The following is a 6,370-nucleotide window of genomic DNA, read 5'->3' as shown; positions in this document are numbered from 1 at the left end:
CTGTCTGTCTATCTATCTATCCATCCACCCGCCCGCTTGCCCATCCATCCTTCCATCTATCTGTGTATGTCTGTCTGCCTGTCTGTCTATCTATCTATCTGTCTGTCGTCTGTCTATCTATCTATCTATCTATCTATCTATCTATCTATCTATCTATCTATCTATCTGTCTGTCTGTCTTCCTGCTTGCCTTCCTATCTGTTTGTTTGTCTAAGTATCTATCTATCTGTCTGTCTATCTGTTTGTCTGTCTGTCTGTTTAATTCACATGATCATTAATTTTAGTAAGTGGGTGTGTTATCCTGGCCAAATAATGCAAACAATACACGTATTATTAGAAAGATAAACTGTACAATATGATGCAAAGAATGGCATGAAAAACAGTTTTTGTTTATTCTTCCCATAGCAGAACTATTGAGGCCACATGCCTTTTCAGTGAGATTCAACACTCACACAGGCTTAATGTATGCATTTAATTCAAACTTCATGAAATTTTAATAAAGCCAGACTAAAGTCCAAACATTTACTATCATCAAATTAAACCTCCAACAACACTGAGGCAGTCTAGCTAATGGGGTGACTGTTTTCTCTGCTTAATTCCACACAGGGAATTTCCAAACCTTAGTGGCGTATGACAGTTAAGCTGATACATGTGAATCATCGTCCGTGCACTCCTGGAACAAGAATGAAGCCAAACAGCACAATGGGGTTAGTAAGAGGATGTCTTGGCATAGTTAGGGGACAGTACTATGAGGAAATGCCTGATCGGCTATGATGAATACAGACGTTTGTGAGCGTGTATGTGTGTTTGGTGTGTTTGCGTATGCCTGGAACACTCTTCCCACAATGCTCTTCTCGACATTAGGCCAGCTCAGTCAGCTGTGACCCCCCTTATGCCCTCAGTGTCCCTGGGTCACTCTCAAAACAATAGGCCGTACTCAGCTTTTAGGGTGGGCCAAGCATGTCTCGTTTCACCTCCCTGTAAGTAAATAGCTGTGGGAGTTTAAAAAGGCCTTTTAAACCTGCTTGACCTGATAGTTATTTGATACAACTGTTCTGGTTAATTTATCTGATACATGTTCTATTTCTCTGTATTTAAATAACTGCGGTTGAAAAGGAAAGAAATGCGTTAGGATAAAACTGCCTAAAGCAATACATTTCATCCAAACATAATATCGTCACACTGTGTGAATATCCACTTGAATGTAATATTGACTGAGATAATAAAGTACCTCTGGTCTTAAAGTACTAGATAAAGTGCAATACTTTGCAAAGCCATGAAGAACAGGAAATTCATTTTTTCAGAAGACGTTTGTGTAGAGATCAAATATACGATAATCCACTTGCATTAGGAAGGAGAAAGTCAAAGGAAATAAGCGACAAAAGAGAAAACTCCAAAACTGATAGAAATATACAAGCAAATACAGAAATATACAGACTCCTGACAACCATGCCAGACCTAGTAGACCACCATAACTGCCCCTATCAGATACGCAGCACTTAAAGCTTTCATCTTTGAGAGAGAGGAGAAAATCAAGCTCCACTCTTACTTCAGATTGGAAAAATCCACAGGTCTTTCTGTCCATCCTTTCACTGTGAGAAGACAACTCAACACTGTAAGTCTGAAAGGATGTGTAGCTGTTAGGAAGCCATTAGTGAGAAGCAAATCAAACAAAGAAGCTGCTGGTGTTTTCAGAACAAGGCACTGTCCACCCCAGAGTCCAGACCTCAGCATCACTGAATATGTGTGGGATTATTTGGATCATGAGAAGAAGAAAATGCAACCAGCTTCTAAGACTGAACTTTGGAGGTGTAGAAAAATACCGCTGCAGTTTTCTTGGAAAAATTAAAGCAAACAAAAAGAATGAAGTAAAGGCATAATGTGGACACACTAATTACTAAATACTGAACAGTTGATATTCTATTGAGTTGTTGAGGCTTTTGTGTAATTTTCTGTTAAATATATGTTTTTTGTTTTTTCCTCACACTGAAAAATGCAATGTTTCCATAGATATTTCATTTAACTGCGAGATCGTATTTGACTCACATCCAGAGTTATGAGGCTATGAAGAGCGGTTGAAAAACACATGTGCACATTTTGTGTGAAACTGACCAATGGATACTCAGGTGATCACTAAAGACTTAACCATCATGCCAGAAACCCTTCAATCTTCATTCAGTCAACATCTGCACTGTTAGAAATAAAGGTACGATGCAGGTACTTTTCTTGTTCTTCGAGGTACAAACAGTGTAAATGTACTCTCAAAGTTACAACAGTGGTTTTAAGGTCCAATTGCGTACCTTCAATACATTTTTCCCAGTTGAAAAGTACAGATTTGTACCTTTTCATAACCTAATGTTTTGAAACAGAACAATAAAATTAAAAGCCCGGAGACGAGACGGGGTGTGTGGAGTCAGTACAACCTAGAAAATATAATTCCAATGGATTATGGAACAATCATGTTGCCTGACTAAAGGTACTGAGATGTACCCTTGAGGGTACCGCCCCAGTGACTTAAGGGGTACTACCCCAGTGACAGTTTCATACCTTTATTTCTGAAAGTGTGAGATGCATGTAAAATGATTTGCAAAGAGTTTGCAGCTGCTGAAAATGCTGCAGAATTTTGGAAAGTAGCGACAAAGATAATGGAGTGTTTGGTAGGAAACATATGGATATCATATTACATATACAAGAGCCTTTAAATGCAAATTTAAGGAAATATGCAAAAATCGAGAAAATGCCCTCAGACCCCAGAGGGTTCAAGTATAATTTTTGTAAAGAAGATGTATGAAGAACCTTTATAACCGTGTATAACCTTTCTAGAACCACCCACTCAGGCCAAGAACCTTTTAGGAAACTTTATCAAATAAAAAAAAAAAACTAAACCCCTATGGGTTTAGGCCCATACTTTTGTATTTCACCCTCATATTTACATATCTTACATGTTTTACAGTAGATATCAAAGAATTTATTGAAGACTAAAATGTCTTTTATTATTGTTTATTACTCACATTTAATCTTTATTGTCATATTTTATAATAATAGAAGGTTTAGGGTTCAGAATTAATTGTAACTGAATAAAAGCAGAATACAACAATATGACATATCTAGCATTATATCATTTTCCGAACACACCACTTTTACAGACAGTATAATTGACACAGTCAAAAAAAGAGCCCTGCTATTGGAATCAGTAGTTCTTTGTACTTTATCCATAGTCCACTGCAGGCCACGACTTCAAAGCTAGCATTTTCTGTATTTTTTTTCCTCTGTCTGTGTTCCCTGACAAGCGAACAGTTGTCAAGCACCGGAGCTTGACCTCGGTCTTGGTCTCGGACTTATTTGTTTAATTTCTGTTCCTTTTTTTTCTGTAGTCAAGGCGAGCATGGGGTTATTGTCAGTTCAAGCCTAACAAACACGTACTGTACGCTGGGGAGAGTTCACTGCCAGACCAAAGGTTATGAGAAGTTTAAGGAAAGGGTAATCATTGGAAGATCAAATAAAGTGGAAGCTGAAGGGGGTGGGGGGGTGGGGGTGGGGGTGTACGTGTGACACAGACAGCCTTTTCCTCCGCAAACAAAACCACACTGTTCAGCGCACACACGCACACATGTGCACCATACCACACTCATTTAACCCCCGCACCCCTTTGAACTCTGTAAGACCGCCTAGTTAAAAGCGAGCACACTCAAGGTTAGTTATTTCCCTTTGAGTCTGAGAACAATGCAGGTTGGAACAGCTCCGGCCCCTGCTGGGCTGACTCACTGTAGATGCAGATGCACTGTGTGATGCACGTCAAAGAGATGAAACGATATAACTGGAAAAAAACATCCCTCTAGATTATTTCTTTCTAGCTTAATGTACCCCATCCACCGGTTCTTTCCTTTTCGACTTCCCTCATCTTCACCCTTCACTCCAAAAAATAAGAGTGCTAAAAGGAAGATATGAGGGTTCTTCAGAGTGATGACATAGAAGAACTACTTTCAGTTCCCTAATGAAGCTTTCTTTAAAGAACCACTTTTGTAAATATGATGGTTCTAAATCAATTAAAGGAGTTTTCCCATATATCTAAGTGATGAACCGTTTAGGAACCTTTATTATACCTTCACAGAACCTTAACATTAGACTCTAAATGAAATAAAAGTGCATAAACAGGTGCACTGCCAGTAAGAGAACCACTATTTGCTCCCTAAAAAAAACTTTCAATGAGAAATATTTTTGGAGATTAGTGAGTGTGAAGAACCTTTTCAAAGTTTAAAGAACCTCCACATAATATAAAGGTTCTAGGAAGAACACTTTAATTAGTATGGAACCTGTATAGTACGCACAGGCTCTTTAAGCCTTCAAAAGATTCGCCACAGTTACAGTTCTCTTTTTCAAACATGGTTCCTCAGAGAATCAAAAGTGGTTCTTCTATGGCGTCACTTACAATACTTCTTGGTTCACATGTACTGTTAAAAATAATGGCGCCAGAAAAGGTTCTTTGCGCAACGCCATAAACAATTTCCCTAAAATACTATTCAATGGATGGTTCTTTAGAAAAAGATTTTGAGTGTGTAGAACCTTTTTAAAGTTTTAAGGACCTCCACATAATGTAGGTTTTCCCAAAGGTTTCAGGAGGTTATGGGTTTAAAAAGTATAGAACATTTATATGATGTAAAGGTTATTTAAGCATTTAAAAAATTCTTGAAACTCGCAAATCTCTTTTACAAACATGGTTGTTTAGAGATCCAGAAGTTATTCTTCGATGGCATCACTCAAACAACACTTAATGGTACCTGTTTTTAAATGCGCTCTTAAAAATAATACTGGCAGAAAGTGTCCTTTTCACAATGCCACAAAAGAAATGGAAGCTTTAGTGAAAGTTCTGCCAGGAAGACTCTAACGCCACGTCATCCATTCATTCATTACGCCTGACCAATCACAGGCCTACACCTGTCTTTAAAATGACTCGACTTACGTACCTGTTCTGCTTTCAGGCGTCTATGTTTTGACTGTCCCTTCCTTCCTCCCCACCACCACCAGCTGGGTCCCTGTCTGGTTGTCTAGGGGGTAGGCTCCGCCCCTGCCGTCTCTATCTGGCAGGATCAGCGAGGGTCTCGACGCTCCAAGACCTAGACCGAGGACGGGGCCTACGCCAAAGACCCTAATTTCTACTAAATTGTTATCTTTCAACTTTGTAAAAGTCTTTCTGGCAGAATTACTTTTCCCTGAAAACCTTTCAATTGACGTTTCTTAAGAGAACCATTTTTGTGTGACTGTGAACAATCGTTTTAAAGTTCTAGGAAGAACCTTTTTATTGTGTGATTTTTTTGAAGCCTTTAAAAGGTTCTTCACACTTACAAATCGTTTTTTCAACCATGGTTCTTTAGGGAACTAAAAGTTGCTCTGGCACTGCCAGAAGGACTGTTTGTGTCCTGTTTTGTTAAGAGTGTTTTTGGACACCTCATATACAAAAATGGTTCTTCACAGAACTTTCCGTTGGTAGCAAGTGCAGTTCTGCTAACACTTAAAAATACCTTTCTGGCTCTGACATGTTTAACAGTGTATGTGGTTGATCCATATTTGAAAATGAATTGTGAGTGAACCTGACATTGAAGAACCTCAACATAGTGTTACTGTCGGACCAAAACCTTGTATCTCTAGTTTGGTTGTTTGTTTTTCGCATAATTTGAAAATTCACAATGTTTCAATTTTTTATAAAATTTCATGATGAATGGACCATCAGAATGGCCTAAATCACTTAGAACAAAATCTTATTGCACTTACATTGACAGGTAAGTTCTTCTTTTCCAACAGTGACAATAATGTAAAGGTTCTAGGTTTTTTTCCTCTCTCTCCATCCATATCCTCTCTCTCCCATAAGCTGCTGTACATCTGATATATTCCTGTCATTTACATAGACATAACTGGGTCGCATGAGGTGCCTTTTATGGCTTGGAGTATTTGATCAAACATGGAATATGCATGATGTGGTTTATGCATGAACCTAATAAAAAATACATATGGATTTCAAAACAGATCACCACATGTGAAGTAAGTGTTTGGTGGAACATACACTATTTCATCACAGTGCGTGCATCGCTGTAAGGCAATGACAAGTAAAAATAGGCTACGCTGTAAAGACGATAAGGAAGTTGAAAATGAGAACAGAGTGTTTCACTTCCAAAAAGCACAGATGCATAGCTGAGAAGTCCTGGGCTTAAGGTTACTGTGACTTTTTGGGTGCGTGCCTCGAGGACACGGCCTGAAAGAGAGCCAGGCAGCCATAATCCAGGAGAGCAGCTCGCAGTGCCATAAATCATATGTATGATTTAGAATTTCCCACTTAAGCGCAAGGGTCATTAGCTATCATCAGCCGAGCGGGGCAT

This window comes from Colossoma macropomum, unplaced genomic scaffold (genome assembly GCF_904425465.1).
Source record: "Colossoma macropomum unplaced genomic scaffold, Colossoma_macropomum, whole genome shotgun sequence".
NCBI classification, from domain to species: domain Eukaryota; kingdom Metazoa; phylum Chordata; class Actinopteri; order Characiformes; family Serrasalmidae; genus Colossoma; species Colossoma macropomum.
Note: the sequence above shows the minus strand (reverse complement) of the source record.